Source organism: Microcebus murinus, chromosome 13 (assembly GCF_040939455.1).
Source record: "Microcebus murinus isolate Inina chromosome 13, M.murinus_Inina_mat1.0, whole genome shotgun sequence".
NCBI classification, from domain to species: Eukaryota; Metazoa; Chordata; class Mammalia; order Primates; family Cheirogaleidae; genus Microcebus; species Microcebus murinus.
Window position 1 is genome coordinate 15441800 of NC_134116.1, and position 18203 is coordinate 15460002.

Genomic DNA, 18203 nt, shown 5'->3' on the forward strand with positions numbered 1-18203 from the left:
TAAACACATCCATGCATGTGCACATGCACACACATACACATTCATACGTTCAGGGAATTCTGAACTGTGTTCTGCCAAGTTCCCTCCAGAGCCAGAGAAGCATAGCTCAGTCTATGCATGATTTATATATTGGACCCTCCCATAACCTTTTATTGAAGAGAGTGATCTACAGCTAATAGAAGTAGGTAACCTGTTAATGCATCTAATACCCTCATTTTCAGTCTCTCGTAAGTATAAATTATAACTTAACATATTTTTTCTGCAGCCTGCTCCTCCCCAGTGCCTCATACATTGTTGATGCTCCATAAATATTTATCTACTGACTAATTTTACTAAGCAGAGCAAGTCCAGGTCAGGCCTTGCCAAATTGTTCAATGGTGCAGAGGTTCTGGCATCCTCTTCTTCTCTAATAATTAGTAAGCACCTTTAGTTCTGTAGGAATGCTCTCAACACTAAACATTGAGCAGTAAGACCTAACCCAGCCTTGCTTTTACTTGCCTCTTCAAAAATTTAGACAGGAGCTTGTCTTCAATCAAGCTCACAGTAGTACTATGGAAAGAACTTTAGACCACAGAAATTATTAGAGCAATCTCTAGTTATTGACTCAAATTCAATTAGTCTTTTCAGATTGAGACATAAACAGATGGTTATGGATGTCTTGATCTAATATTTATAGCAATGCATTGATAAAAAATCTAGCAAGCTAGCAACTGGCCAAGTAATATTTCATGGCATCTCATGTATCTTGAGCAGTGAATAGAGCCTTAGAGAAGGGGTCCAGGAGGGAATGTGACATCATCTATCCAGCAAAGTGACAGGTGGTTCAAGAGCCACCTGTCATTTTGCTGCCACATCCATTCATCTCTGTTGGACCAGGACAGCTCCCAGACCTCCTGCTGGGTTAAACAGACACTCAGGGTGTTCAGTTGAGTAGAAAGAGTTGACAACACTGTGCAGGTCATGGAATTAATCAAAAAGAAAAAGATAAATAAAAAAAAATCTAGAGAATATAGTACTGTTGATGCACAGATGAATCTGAAGAAAAGATGGTTTTCAATCTGTGCAAACCTAACAGGTGAAGGTAGAAAAGGGAGGACTGAGATGATGACTGACTTCTCAAAATGCCACAGAAACACTGTTGACATTTATGAGATTGTAAAGTAGTAAAGCCATTCTGGCCAAATAGTACAAGGTAGTTTCAAAATGGGTCATCTTCACAACTTTCCAAGGTATTTTAAAAGTTTTATGTCAATCCATTCATCAGAAATGATTTAGGAATAGTCTAGGAGAAGTTTATTTTGGTGCTAGGTTTCCTTTGTGGGTGTCATTTGCCACCAGTTAGTAAGATTAGATATATACAGAGGTGCTTATTCCCTCCAGAGATGATGACTGTGGTGCAGGGGACTGTTTACTGATGAAAACTAGTCCCTGGTACAGCTGGGAAGGTTCACTGTTTAGTCCACATTACAGATTTGGCAGCTGAAAGGGTTATATGCATTCCTATATTCGAGCATGGATATTCTAAAGAACTATGCTTTATTATTATATATTTATTAAAACAAAAAGTGGTTACCTCTTCATTATGAAAGATAGATTTCAAAATATATGGCATTTTAAAGAGTCAGTGTTATAAAATTATACAACTAGTGAGATGACAATGGTGGCTGTGTTGGTTAATTCTAAACCATGGTCAACCTAACACTGTTGCATTGATTCTTCTGCATGTGTTAATTAAGGTACTTCTACCTGCTCCAAAGAGAACCCTATCTTAGCCTGCACTCTACTAATCTTAAGGACTGAAATTCTGGCAAAGGCTATGTGACTCATATCTGTTCTAAGAATCCTGAATGTTCCTTAATATGTCAGGGAACAAAAGATACAACTATGTGGAAGCAGGTACTGGACATGACACCCTTACCTGTCTATGAAATCAACCACGGAAAAGTTATTTTTGCCAATTGTGTCATTTCATCATTGAGATTTTTTTATTATTCTTATGTAACAGACTAATCACATGGGGCAGAACTTATTTTTTGCTTGGTAATTTTTTTCTTTTAGACAATGGAGACAAAAGGGTAGCAAAGAGGGACAGAAAAGGAGTTATGAAGATGGGAATAATGTGTTAAAGAAGAGTCTAGAGAAATCTTGACTTTAAAAGCTAACTTCATGGTGTGTGAGAAAGGCATGCATTTACTGATCTAGAGTATGGCAAACATTGGCAGTGGAAAGACTTGGAAGCCGCTTCCGGCTCTGCTGCTTGCTGTCGTAAGACTGTGAACAAGTTATCCTCTCATCCTTCATTTTCTGATCTACAAAGTGGGATAATGCATAGTTTGCATGCTTATTTTAAAGATAAAATGAAAAAAATGCACAAAATATCTTCCAATGTTTAGCATAGTAGGCACATAACAAAAGTTGACTGGGTTTAATCAAATAAATTGTATCGCAGTGGTAAAACACAGATTTTCAGACAAAAATGGAGTAGTTTTATTGATATAATTGGAAAACTCTATGACGTAAGCAGTAGAGTTGATATATTGGCCATTGTCGGCTATTCGATAGGTGATTGCATGAAATTTCAGGCATTAAAATTTCAGGGCTGAAAAGGGTTAGAAAAGTCTGGGTTATTAATGTTAGGATTAACAACAGTAATGATAAATGAATAATGATGGTGATCGCAGTACTGATGTGAGGACATAATTATTCATTGGATTTCAATTTGGAATTCTTGTTAAATGCTTATTATTTGAGGATGATGTCATGTTATACATTGTTGAAATCTAAAGGCTGAAAATTGACTAGTTCAGAAACCAACAAGCTTGAACATTTATAAGAAAGATGAGCAACACTAAAATTTATCTTTTTTAAAGAAACAGGGCATATTAATCTTGGGAAATATAATTTGAGTCTAATTCTTTTATCATGTTCCTTAATGTTTCCAATATTCTAGAATCTGTGTAATACATAAAATGAGTGATTTGCATCTTACTATAATTTCCAAAATTGTCCAATTTACAGATTATAATGGAATACTGGGAAACTGAGAAAAAGGGAATTAAATACTTTCTTTTTCTCTGTCCACTGCCATGGTCTATGCTTAGAGTTTCGTCTCCCTTTTCCTTAGACAGGTAAAGCTTTGTAACTTGTACCCCATGTTGCTAATAATACCTCTTTACTAGCATAACTATGTTCTACAACATGCATCAGATAAGATTAACATAATTATTTGGCTACACATCTTAGGCAATTTTGCATTATTTTTCTTAATAAAGAACAATGTTCTTAGCCTGAACTCTCTAAGATCTCCTATGATAGAACATCAAATAGCTGCTTATCATCTTACCTTCCTTCTGTAGCATATATTTCACTAAAAATCCATGGCTTTGCTCTAGCTATTCTCTTCTGTTAGAATTCTCATTCTTCACTCCCACTTTAACTCAATAGATGTGTTGTCAATACTGAAAATCTACTTAACCTTCAAAGAACAGCCCAACTCTTTTTCTCTTCTTGGAAGAGTAAATGACTATTCAGTCAGGGCTAATCTCTTTTTCTTTCTGCTATCAAGCCATATTTTTGGTTTACCGCTGCAACCACCATTTTCTTTTTAACTATACGTATATATTTTCTCCCATTGGCTTGAAAACTCCTTAAAGACAAAAAAAATCAGGTATTATGTTCAATCTGTTAATCAATCACATTTTAAAGTTTGAATTTATCATTCAAAAAGTAAGACCTGCTGAGAGCAAAGACCCTGCCTAAGTAGATTTTTCCCTTTGAACAAAAAGGTATTTTGAGGTTATGATTCCACAAAAAGATATCTCTGAAAGGCTGGTTTCACTGATACAAAATTGTTTGACATTACTGGCTTGACAGTTATTCAAATTTTAGTTGAGTATTTCTGAAGCAACTCACTCTAAATGTCATGTTTAGAGATAGGATATTAAAAGGCAGTAAAAAGCATGTTTTCTGTCACCAAGGACTTTACTAACTAATGAAGAAGATTAAAATCATACAAATCAACACAAGCAAATATAGTACTCTTGTCCCTGAAGGTCCTGAGTTAAGCTTCTCTAAGGATAGCTAATGTTGCTTTTTATTCACACCTAGAAAATACGTACATGTATCGATTAGGATGCATTCAGTTACAAGTTACAGAATACCTAACTACTAGTAACTTCATTTATACATACATGTTGGGTTTTTTGCTTGTGGTTTATTTGTTTAATTTGGAATGTCTGGAGGGAGGTCATAGAGGCTTGTTCAGTGGCTCTTTAATGACTTAGAAACTCAGGCTTTTCCCTTACATATTGGGCACCTCGTAAGAATAAGATGACTTTCATAGTGCCGAGCATCTCTTGCTTATACCAATGTCCCTAACAGAATGGAAGAGGCCAGGCAGAAATACATTGTCATTTACCAAGGAAGAAAATTTTAAAAAATACTTCTCTAGCACCTCTCCTAATACCCCTTATCCCACCACTTGCCCAAAGACTTCCTTTTATATACCATCAACCAGGAACTGGGTCCCATAGCGGTACATGTCTACAAGGAAAGCAAGGGAAATGAGTTTCTAGAAAAATGCTAATCATAGTTGGCTTAGAGCAATTGTATTTCATTCTCTGGGGTTATGCATGTTGCCACAGTGAACAAAATTGGGGTTCCCCTGACAAAAATAGGTGGAATGCTGTTCAGTGAAAATCTAGCAACTCCTACACCACGTAATTCAAAATCTTTTACTAACTTTTCTTTAGGTCCTTTTCAGTAAGTCAATATCTTTCTGGGGAAAATGTAGGCATGTGGGAAAATGCATGAGCCATTTTAAATCCCCCTAGTACAATAACTAGAGGCCTTGCACTTCTAAGAGCCAATGCGCTTTTACTGAATTTCTGTTCTGTTTATTTTTGAGCACTTGCCAAATTAATAATATCTATAAACAGCAACCATTTACTAAATAGTATTCCAGGGGTCCCAAAGAGTTACTCGCACAGTCCCTCAGGTTTCTGCTGGCCCTCAGGTGAGCAGCTTTGCAGGGCACTTGGGAAGAATACTAGAGAAACTTTGTAGCAGACAAGACTACCATCCAATGCTCATCAGAGCTGCGTCATCGTGTAAGTCCACACAGGGCAGCAATTGCAATAGGGAATAAAATAGATTTGGGGGTTATTACTAGGAAAGGTTACTGGTAGATAAAAATATTGGACCACCCTTTCAATTTATGGCTAGACTACAATCTCCTCAACCCAAGGTCCATTGGTCATTTCACAGAAAGGAAAATTGAGGTACGTACATATTAATCTTAACATAAAATAGAGAAACCATGGTTGAAAGAAGAGCAGTGCAATTATCTTGCAGTCTGCAACACATAATCACTGTAACTGACACCTCACCCCCTCCACACACACAAATGGCAAAGAAACAGGAAATCAATTTTTCTCTCTTCAAATCTTCAAATTTTCAAATTCATGCAAATGAGACCATCATAGTCACTTGAGTTGGACATAGTATATAGGACACTGAGGTTAGAAAACAAAATTAAACAAAAAATCTGTTGCAAAGCTGGAGAAAGATTGTGTTTATGTCTTAAAATTTCAGGGCAAATTAAAGCTGATTTATGTCCTATTCTAAATATGTTTGATGATTATATCAGTTTTAAAAACTTTTGTAAATGTGAAAATTCTGTGCCAAACTCCTCTTTTATTCGTCCTTAAAAAAAAACACTAACTTTTGCTTCTTTGTCATTAATGAGGCTTGTGCATTGGGAACTCATTTAACATCATTGCTAATGAGCTCATTTTAATATCTGCATTTGTGATTAAGCTGACTTCATTAGAGAAGCCTAGAAATCTGCTCTTTTGATAGTGAAAATGGTATGCAGCCACACCAATCACATCTGTTCCCTATCTCTTCTCTCTCTCTCTTTCTCTTCTCTATTCCTTAGTGGTTCCTATAGAACTGTTTAATTACATAATTCTTGATGTGTATTTGTCATGCAATATATCAAGCAGTGAAATCTGAGCCATTTGAAAATACATTTTGATGACTAATTACTCCTTATAAAAATAAACTCCAATAGTAATATGTGACCTTCAAAGATGTGACCATATGTCTTTGCTTCATATTGATGTTTACTATACATCAATGCTAAATTTTAGCATATTGAAAAATATCTCCTGAAAACCAACTCTAAAAATTGACAAAAGACAAAATGGTAGTAGAAATGCACGCAAATGGCCTATTTGCACAGCATTAGCTCTAAGCAATGTTTTTCTTTCTTTAAAATGTGAAACTTTAAATTTTATTTGAATTTAATTACCCTGAAAGAATTGTCCTATTTTAAAGGGGTTTTTTCCCCCACCATTAAATTGTCTTACATATTATTATTTCCTTTTATGTATTATTTTAATTTTTGGAAACAACTTATTTTAAAGGAAGATTTATTTTTAGGATCCCTTTATCAAAGAATCTCAGCATTAAGTGATTAAAAATTGTGGGCACTAAAGAGTTCTTCCTCTAGGTATAATATATAACAACTTCACTGTGTTCAAATTTTTAAAAAATTATTGAATCCCAGGGAGCCAAGTGCCTCAGGAAATGGTCCCATCCCCAAATCCAGAAATGGCCTCCATTAAAGTGATCAAATGCACCTTGCCAGTGACAGATTTAGCAAGAGCCACGTGGCCTAGTCCTGGGCAGTGAACTCAGAGGACTCTGTGGAGAAGAGTTTTTATTCTTAAAAAGTATTTCCTAGCAGAGGCAATCTATTCTCCCCTAGATGTTACCACAACTGTTCATGATGCCAAGAACTGCTGTAATCATTTTACTACCAGCCTGAGGAGGATACCAACTCCACAGTTTGCAGAACAGGGAAATGGGCAGATGTGAAGCATGATATTTGAGAACATAGTTGAACTCCAGATCAACCATGTGGATTGCATCCCCTTGGGATTTACTGCATGTTCGATAATAAATTTTCGTATTATTTAAGATGGTTTGACTTGGGATTTCTGTTATCTACAGTCAAAAAACATCCGAATTGATAGAATAGAGCCTGGGACTAAGCCTCTTGCCACAGTCCGCCACCATCACTGCCAAGATAGAGGTCTCACCCTGTCTTCTGCAGCTGTGTGTGGCTGGCTGTCGTAACAGTCATCCTGAAACAGAACTGGAATAGAGCAATAGTGAAGAGTTGTTTGGTCTTTTGCCCTTTTGTTCTAACACTTTTAAAACTTATGTTAAAATATACATAACAAAAATGTACCATTGTAACTATTTCTAAGTATACATTTCAGAGGCACTAAGTGCATTCATACTGTTGTGCAGCCATCATCATTCATCTCTAAAACGTTTTTCATGTTCTAAAATTGAAACCCTATGCCTGTTAAATCATGACTCCTTATTCCCTCCTCCTTCCTTCCCTTGGCAATGCCATTCTACTTTCTGTATCTATGAATTTGGCTATTCCAGGTAGCTCATAAAATGGAATCTTATAGTACTTGTCCTTTTGTGACTGGCTTATTAGTTAATATAATGTCTTCCAGGTTTACCCACGCTGTAAGCTGGGTCAGAATTTCCTTTCTTTATAAGGCTGAATAATATTCCCCTGTGTATATAAAACACATTTGTTTTATCCATTCATCTGCTGATAGAAATTTGGATTGCTTCCACTTTTTGGCTGTTGTGAATAATGCTGCACTAAACATGGGTATAAATAGCAAGCTTTAACACAGCAATCAAGTTTTAATCTTCAATGCATACTTCATAGTCTAAATCAGGGATTGGCAAACGATGACCATCAGGCCAAATCTGGCCTGATGTTCGTTTTAATAAATAAAGTTTTAGATACTAGAACAAAATTGAATTTGGTTTGGGAAGAAGGAATGTAGTTTGTGGAAAGTTGGGTTTGCACAGGAGATAAACCAAAATATAGTACGTAGATACTTTGGAGGGCAGAAATAATCACTTTTAGAGATGTATTATGTGTCAGACATTATAAGAGAATTTTTGTGTTCCTCATTTGATTCTGAGGAAGACCGTGGAGGTAGAAATTTCCTATTCCTCCCATTTTTAATAGATGAAGAAAACTGGGCTTGCAGGATTTACCAATTCCTGGCCATTTGACTGCACAACCTCTGTTCTTTCTGCAACATGGCACTGTCTTTGAAAAATATATAAACAACATCACAGTCTGAAAGCATTTAATTAATCCTACAATCCTAATTGTCAGGTGAATATTAGTTTTTACCATCTTTAAAGGATAATACTGGGAGGTTCAGACAGCTCATGCAAGTGCCTCAAGTTCACGTGAAGGGTAAGGGGCAGAGCCAGGATTCAAATTCAGCTTCTCTTACTCCAGAGCAGCATTTCTCACCCTGTCACTGTTGATGTTTTGACCGGGATACCACTTTGTTGTGGGGGACTTTCCTGAGCATTGTAGAATGTTTAGCTGCATCGCTGGCTTCTACCAACCAGAGGCACAGTGCACTCCCCTCACCCCATTGTTACAATCAAAAATGTCTTTAGATTTTGCCAAATGCTCTGGGAGGGGGAGGATGACCACCTGGAGTTGAGAACCACTGGTCTATATCCATGTCGTTGCACCATGCTGCTTTGGTTTCTACCCTGAACCAATCCAAAATCTAGTAGATGGCAGCAGACACGTGGTGAAATCTAAAACAGGAGAATACTTTGCTAAGAATCAATATGGGACCCAGATAAGTAGAACAGTGGCTTTAGGAGCATTGGCTTTCCAGTTAGACTGCCTGGATTCAAGATACAGACCTAACACTTCCTAGCTATTATCTATGGATTGGTTTTTAATTTTCTGTGCCTCAGCTTCCTTATCTATAAAATGGGGATAATAATACCTACTGGACACTAAGTAAACACTACAGCAAGCTGAGTCCCACTGCCGTGCAGGGCAGAAAGTGGGGAGTATGAGGCTTTCTATTTTGAGCTTGATTTTCATTAGCTCTGCAGATTGATTTCCATAGTGCTTGCCCTAAGGGCTGGAGCTTATGCTTCTGGCCTCATTAAGGAAGGAATAGCTGTTTTATATGGTTAATTTCTGGATGGAGATTAAACAATTAATACCTTACCTGATTATATAAGTGAGCAAAGGGTTTTAGCTCCAGTCTGTCCTGAGAGAGTCACAAAAACACAGACATCAGTGTAGAAGTTCACAGTGATTGTCTGGTTTAGCTGCTTCCTTTACAGACAGGAGATGATTAAGATCAGAGCAAAATGGTAATCTGCCTGGGGTTGCAGAGCTAGTTCCCAGGAAACCAGGTCTGACCCGGGCCACTGATTTTAAGTTCAAGGTGTTTTTCACACAGATTGTCAGCATTTTCTCTTATGTAGATATGTAAGATACACTTGAGAGTGATGATGATTGGCTATTCTGTGGCTAACAGGATATATTTTCTAAATGTAAAAGACAAAATCAAATGAGTATTATGCTTTTTAATGTAAATATTTCTTAATAATCTTTGGGTATCCAAGAATAACACTGATTTTTTTAATAAAATTTATTTTGTTATTTTTCCAAGAATAGTCGCCTATGTTACTGGCTTCTGCTCTATCCAAGGGAATAAAAAGAAGGCATCTTCTGAGATATTAAGCAGGCTTTTCCCTAGTCACATTATGGTGATAACTAGAGTAACAGTGTCCACTGCTGGCAAATCAGATAATTGCACCACACGTTACACAGTTACTATATGTGAAAAATAACATTTTACCTTCACCAAGATGTATTTTCACATGAAGGATTTAAGGCATGCAATCGGAAAAGACACCATTATGGTTAGAAAACATGTTAGCATTGTATTAATCCAATAATTAATTAATGACTTATAAGTAATGAGTTTGTTTCTATAAACCTGAGACTTCAACATAATAACAGTTCCTATTTTAAGACAGTTGAGGTTTAAAATATTAAGAGAGTAAAAAAAATAATTTCATACAGTAAGATTTTAAAATAAGTAAAATCACTGATTATCATGATGCAGTTGAAATTTTTTGAGCATTTAAAATGATAATTCACCAAAAATTTACCTGGGTTTATTCTTTTCAGGATATTCATCAATGATTTGGAAGGGGAAAAGTAGAAGACAATTAGAATGGGATATTTTCTCTTAATTTGTTCAAACCATTTAAGGACATTTCAATTTGTCAAACTTTTGAAGCACATTTTTGTCATCTAAGAATTTGATTTACTTAACTGGAGAGTTGGACAAAAGCCTAACTAGAAATGGCCTTTTTTCCAAGATTTCTATGTGCTTTAGAAAAGCTTCTTGGGTTTCAATGCCAAAAACAGGCAGCAGAGGGCCCAGCAAATTTTCACTATCAGGAGACTTGCTGAAACTGGAGACAGTTTTTTACTCCTCTTTTAAATTTCTACCTAAAATTTGTACTTGTAAATTGTGAAAGCTGTATTCTTTGCTATAGGGGAAAAAAATCACTAGGATACATAGATAAAATGGTCTTATCATGTTGGTATAGTTTATGGAAATCCACAAATAGCAATTTATTCTAGTTTTAGAAATATAGGTTGGATAGTTAATAGCTAGTGAGATCAGGTCATTACAGCTATAGCAGGGAGCATGAACCATACATGAAGACAATGCATGGTGATGAAGATTGTTAAATTCTGTGGAAGTGCTGAGACCCCATCTCTGCTGAGTTTGTGATGACTCCCATTTTTTGAGATTTGGAGCTGTAGGGTCCTAGACATCAGGGCTGGTTAAGCTGATAACATAAATCTCCTCACAATTTTGCACTTTCAGTTTATGAGTTTATTCTTTCGTGACTGCAGGTCTTCTGTTGACCTACACAATCAAGTCCTGTTCCCTTCAAAGTCTTAGAGATCCTCCCCAGGGGAGTAGTCTTATCTCCCTGAGGACTTTGTCTGTTCTTAACATGCTGTCTTATTTTTCCCCTGTCTTCCAAATCATTCCAAAGGCAAATTTTATTTTCAGGATTTCTTATACATTTTTTTTCATTTATTATTTCAAAAAATATTTATTGAATTTTACCCTGTCCCAGGAGCTGTCTAAGGGGCCTCCCGTGCCATGGAATTTACACTGTAGTGGAGGGATACTGATCAACAAATGTATAAACACAAAATTCAAAACCAGATATCATACCACCAAAAGATTTTGGAAGGCAAGGAAAAAGGTGAGGACTAAAGAGTGCAGGTGTTTACTTTAAATTATCAGTTACAATAGATTGGATGGCTATGCAATGCCTCTGAATGGCCTGAGAAGGTGAAATTGGAGTAGAAACTTGATGAAAGGATACAGTTGGCCCCTACCAAGTATTTCAAGCAGGAAAAAAACAGTAATTTGTATGGAAAGCCTCAAGGTGAGCACAAGTTTTCATGTTTAAAGAATGGAAAGTAGGCCACCCTATCTCCCTGTACTGTTTTCCATTTTGCCTTGCAAAGAACAGGTGAGCACAGGGAATATTTTTCTCCTTCATCTCACACTGGAGAATTATGGCTCCATCGAATCCCTGTACCTCCCTCCCTCTCCCTTAACCGCTGTCTTCCACATACCTCCAGAGGAAGAGGTGACCTTATTTAGGAGACTCTCAATAGCCATTTAAAAACTTTTTAAAACATTTTAAAACATTTAAAAACACTTTATCCCATATTCGAAAGTCTGCTCCTTTAGGCACCTGACAGCTGAGTTTGTCACTAGCCAACCCAAAGCACAGATACAACTAGATACTTATTGCTGAGAAGGACCTTAAGTTAGATAATTCCAGACAAGTCCTCTCTTTTCCAGGTCCAGAGAGGTTAAGTGACTTGACCAGGGGCATTTTTGCCAATTGAAGGAGAAAAGGAGAACCAGAGAATTCTGCACCCCACTCCAGAGCTCTTTGAATTACCTTATTTTGTCTATTGTAATATATCTCTCCACAAAATTCTATTTTTCTTCCCTACTAATTTTTCCACTCTTCTCTTGAATCTCATGGTTCTTTTACTTTCTGATGCTTCCATTCATACTATTTCTTTCCAAAGCATGCTATTTATTTGCCCCATTTTTACTTAATAAGAGCTTTTGATGCTTTTTGGCTCCAAATTTTTTCCCAATAAACTATATTAAACCCAAACAATATGCACATTTAATCCTTCTCACAGTGAGACAATTTCAGATGGATAATGTAGTTATATAAAACAGATTGGCATTTGCAGTCTATGAACTAGAAAAGGGAGGAAGATTAAAGATTATGTATTATCCGAGTGTGGTAAGATTTTTATAGAGCTTTATTATTCAAGATGCAATTCAAACTATGGGCAGTGGTAGATTTTATAATCCTACATTAACCCAGCTCCTTGGCTTAATTCCTGGCTTAATTCTAACTCCTTTTTGTCCCCTAGATATAAGCCTAGGAAATTTTTTAATTATTATGGGTACATAATAGGTCTATATATTTATTGGGTACACATGGTATTTTGATACAAGCATACAATATGTATTAATCAAATATCAACCTTACTCAAGGTGGGAGTTGGGCTTACACTCAAGGATAATAATGTACAGAAAGGATGTTCTTTAACTCTTGGGGCCATGGAAAGTCAAACAAAAATAAAGTAAGGCATGGACTGAGACTGTTTAGTAAGCTGCCTATAGCTTGCTAAAGCCATTTCTAATCAACATTCAAATGACTGTGTGCAGTGGTGCTGTTAATAACTTTAAACCTATTTTTAGGAGAGCTGAAGTTATCCTGTCATTAATACTCAGAGAAAAAGAAACCAAAGCCAGAACATCTATGAAATGCAAAGAATTATATTGAACAATCATTTCTCTGGAACAAGAAAGTATAACACAGAAAAGTTAGAGATCGATATAGAATCTGAAACTCATTAGGCTTTATTCATTCATCAAACATTCAGTGTTCAACCATGGCCTTACTCAACTACTCTAATGTTGTAAATACCATAACTCACGCCAAACATGAAGGCTCATGCCTGTAATCCCAGCATTTTGAGAGGCTGAGGCAGGAGGATTGTTTGAGGCTAGAAGTTTGAGACCAGCTTGGGCAACATAGTGAGACACCCATCTCTACAAAAATAATAATAATAATAATAAATAAAAAACTAGCCAGGCTTGGTGGCACACGCTTGTAGTCCCAGCTACTCAGGAGGCTGAGGCAGAAGGATCACTTGAGCCCAGGAATTTGAGACTACAGTGAGCTATGATTGTGCCACTACACTCCAGCATGGGCAACAGAGTGAGGCTCTGCCTCAAAATAAAAATAAATAAATAAATAAGCACACACATACAAACTCTATGGCATGGTTAATCAACGTTGGCACTGTTGACACTTTGAGGTGGTTTATTCTGTGCTGTAGAAAGGGCTGTGCTTTGTAGTGTACAGTGTTTAGTATTATCCCTGGTCTTTACCTACTAGATGTCCTGTAGCACCTGCACCCACCGCCCACTTGTGATAACTAAAAAATATATCCAGACATTGCTAAATGTTACCTTGGGGACAAAATTGCCTCCAGTGGAGAAACATTGCTCTTTAGTGAAGACATTCCATTTTCTTAAAAGGATAATTCTTATTTATTATTTATGTCTTATCTAATTCCAGAACAGGGTTTTAAGAAGCTATGGGGAAGAAAACACAGTTTGGTACATTTGGTAGTTTAAAGATTGAAGGTTAAATAAAATATAGTGATGAGGGAGAGAGATATACCAGTTATCTAGACTGAGAATAGAAATTATATTTGAAGAATGCATTTAGCTTTGAGATGCCAAGGGGATAATGTATATTGTACCCATTAAGTAATTTCTCATCAGCCACCCCCCCTTCCTAAACTTCCAATTTCCATTGTCTATCATTCCACACTCTATGTCCATGTGTACACATTATTTAGCTCCCACTTATATATGAGAACATGAGATATTTGACCTTTTGTTCTTAAGTTGTCTCCCTTAAGACAATGGCCTCCAGTTCTAGCCATGTTGCTGCAAAAAGACATGATTTCACTCTTTTTAATGACTAAATGGTATTCCATTGTGTGTGTGTGTGTGTGTATATATATATAGTGTAATATATATATATATATATATATACACACTACACATTTTCCTTATCCATTTATCTGTTGATGGATACTTGGGTTGATTCTTCATCGTTGCTATTGTGAATAGTGCTATAATAAACATGCAAGTGCAAGTATCTTTTTGATATAATGAGAGGGATTGCTAGATGTTAGTTCTATTTTTAGTTGTTTGAGAAATCTCCATATTGTTTTCCATAGAGATTGTACTAATTTACATCCAAGGGGATAAGTTCAAAAGGAAAATATTATATTATTATTGACTACTAAAATGGAAAAATAAGTACTAGTTTTCCATAAGTGAAATTTTCTCTATGCCCTGGATTTTATTGGGATAAACCTGACACAATGCTATTTTAGTAGCAATTTTTATTAGGAACTATATAAAGGTTCTTCCTATGCTCATACATAAGATTAACCCAAGAGATAAAAGCAAAAGAAATAATTGCAAACATTAATTTCATAAAGATATTTTTTTACCAGATGTTCACCATAATGAATATTAACAGTCTTGAAAAGAACAGATCATTCCCAGTAAATACATATGAGGCGCTCTTTATGTCCTTCTCTTTATGCCAATTAATTTGTTTGTTGTGTTTTAAGTAAATGGCCAAAAGCGATCTCTGCCTGTAAGAGGATGATGTATTCTATTCACAAGTGGATTTAGTCTCCAAGACCAGACTGTGAAGTCAGATGTGAAAGTTTTATGAGTTGATTGTTTTTCCACCCATTGATGTTAGCAGAGCAGCACATTCCTGGCAAGACCTTTTAAAAACCTGGCCTCAATTCTGGAGGCTAGAAGTCCAAGATCAAGCTATCTGCAGGGTTGTTTTCTTCTGAGGCCTCTCTCCTTGGTTTGCAGATAACTGCCTTCTCACTGTGTTTTTCTCTGTGTGTGCACAACCCTGGTGTCTCTTTGTGTGTCCAGATTTCCTTTTATATGGACACCAGTCAGATTTGAAGAGGTCTCACCCTAACAGCCTCATTTTAACTTAACCTCCCTGTCTGCAAATACAGTCACCTTCTGAGGCACCGGGGGTTGGGACTTCAGCATATGAATTTGAGAGGACACAACTCAGGTCATGACAAATAGCTTGCAGGTTAACGCCATTTAAGTGAGGAATTATTCTAATACATTCATTAGCCTCAATTAGTTCCATTAATCCATAAAAGGACGTAGATGTAAAGAAAAAATTTTACCTACAGTGACAGTGAATTTCAAATCTTCCCAACTGCCTTTTGAGGCTGAGGCAGGCTTGGAGGTGCTGTGACAAATTAAAGTGCCACCCTTTTCAGCAAGGGGGGTTTCTGCATATTTCACAGAGCTATGAGTTGTGTGAAACACAGTCTTCATTTTGTTGGTGTTCCAGACACTCCCAGCTCTACCTCTTTAATCTGACATTTTTGAGCTAATTTACTCCTAAATGCTCATTAATTTTTCTGTCTAGAAAAAGAAGATACATTTGCAAACAGCTCATGGAGGCCTTTGTAGCTACTGATTGAATCTCGCATTCTAAGCATATTTTCTCATCCATTCGATCCTTCATTTATTCTTCTGACAAATACTATCAACAATCCACTGCCTGTGATAAGTTATCAGGGAGATGATGGTGAACAAATAACATGAATTATTTTGCTCTGGAAAGCAGGAGAAATAAGAGAACTGCAGGAAGAATGCAGCTAGCTGCCAGAGGAAAGATATATGGTGCCAACTGGCATGATGGTTCTGCATGCTAGATTTTTTTTTTGGATCAGAAACTCATCAAAATATTTTATCCTATGATCCTCACAAACTGTTGAAATGTCCCTGAAATGCCAACATTTTGCTCTCCACTATTGCTTGCCCCTTATAGTTAGAGCTGATATTGGCAACTGGCATCCCTGACTTGAGAATTCATGGGGACTCTGACTCAACACCATTGGGAAATGAGCCATGGCCTGAGGTATGACCTTCAGTGCCTCTGTGGAGACAACTGACAGGGTTGGGGCATCCTTCAAAACTCAACTCTTCACAATAAATCACTAACAAATCTACTGAGAAAGTCTTTTCATTTATTTACCACGTAAATGCCCAGAACCTTCATCTGTTTGACATTAAGGAGTTTTGATTTGGTCTCAGAAGACTACAAACACCATGGTTCTATAGCAGCATACTCAGTTTCCTCATCTGGGGAATGCAAAGGAGAATTTCTCCTTTATATGATTGTCTTGGCCAGACATCATGTCTCACACCTGTAATCCCAGCGATCTGGGAGGCCAAGGCAGGTGGATTTCTTGGGCTCAGGAGTTCAAGACCAGCCTGAGCAAGAGCGAGAACCCCTTCTCTACAAAAAATAGAAGAAATTAGGCAGGTGTCACAGTGCATGCTTGTAGTCTCAGCTTCTTGGGTGGGAAGGAAAGAGTATCACTAGAGCCCAGGAGTTTGAGGTTGCAGTGAGCTATAATGACACCACTGCAATCTATCTAGGGTGACAAAGCAAAACTCTGTCTCAAAAAAAAAGATTGTCTCAAGGACTAAATGAGATAATGTGTGTTAAAAGTCTGCCACTGTGTCTGCCACTCAAAACATGCCAGTTTATGCATGATGTTTCACATTATGGAAAGATCCTTTCTATAACCACCTTAAAAAATTTCCTCTTCATTTACCTGGAACAGAACCACTAATATCTTATTCTTTTGGACTTGCACACAATGTTTAAAAATCCTTCACTTGTTCCAGAAAAGATAATGCATTTAATGAACTCTCAAATTAATTGATCAGATAAGCTAGATGACAACTTAAAAGCTCTGTGGAGAAAAGAGACAATTTGCTGAACAGATAGAACATCTTGTGGTTTTGTTTTTTGGCTATGTGCGTATTGTGCTTTGGGTTGGGGTCAGCTTGAGAATCAGGACCACGAAGCACCTGCTGGTCTCATGGTAGAGTGTGAGGAGTCAACACTGCTTGGATAGTGAGTCCTCCACAGTGGATACCAGGGGCACTGACAAGCTGCTGGATGTAGAGATAGATACTGGCCTCACATCAGTTCACTCACATTTACCTAAGGCTAATTTTAGAAAGTGATGAGCTTCCTTTTATTATGTCAACTTTAGTAGGAAATATTTTATTAAAATATAGTCTTGGAAATAATTGCTTTTTTTTCCTTGACTTTAATGTCCTGTATCTATAGCTCCGTAATCTCTCTTTGTATCTCACTGAGCATAAAACAAATTATGCAAGATGAATAAGTTCTACAAATCTACTGTATAGCATTGTATCTATAGATGAGAATAGTGTATTGTATGCTTGAAAATCTATTACAAGGATAGATTCAAAAGAAATTATGAAATTAAAATTTGTTTCCTACTCTGAATCATACTTGATACACACAGAGTAAGATGTGTCAAGTAAATACATGCATATTTATGTATATGTAAGCAATAATAATATTTAGACTAATATTTAGTTATTTAAATTGACTTTAAGAAATATTAGATGATATATAAAATTTTAGTCATAGATTAATCAGATAAATATACCAATATATTATTAATAACATTAATATAAATGCAACAAACATATTCACAAAAGACAATCTGAAAATTTTGTACTGGACAATTTTTTATTTATTGTTATTGACACATTTGTTCTATGAACAATGGGAGGTTAGCAGTGGGAAGAGAATGGGTTCTGACTACAAACTCATACAAAGTAGGCAGAAAAAGGGGCATTGATAACTTGGTTAGTTTTAATGTATTTTTTGAACTTGTTTTGAAGGATAAAAATAATTAAACTCAGTTTTTAAAATATTAAGAACAGAAAAATATATCATTAATGTCACTAATGATAATCCAGTCATTTCCATGTTATGATCAATTAGGAAAGATGGAGACGGATAGAGTGAAAACTTATAACTAAAAGAAATCTTTAATTAAAAAAATAAAAATGAAACACAACTGGGAGAAAATAGAACTTCAGATGTCACTCTAGCTGGTTAGGTGGTTCCATCTTCCCCTCAGCTTCTATCTTCCACCTCACCAAATTTCACTTCCAAATCATTTGATAGGGGTTTTATATTTCCTCTAAACTTGTCTTCTATATTAAACCCTGAGGCAAAAAATATCTTGGCCTAGAATTGCAGAACCTGCTTCCTAC

General features: G+C 36.4%; 1 protein-coding gene across 1 annotated transcript in view; it reads left to right on the top strand.

Moving 5' to 3' along the window:
* Positions 1-18203, top strand: part of FGF14 (fibroblast growth factor 14) — a 649836-nt gene that overhangs the window by 416166 nt on the left and 215467 nt on the right. The window lies entirely within an intron of this gene.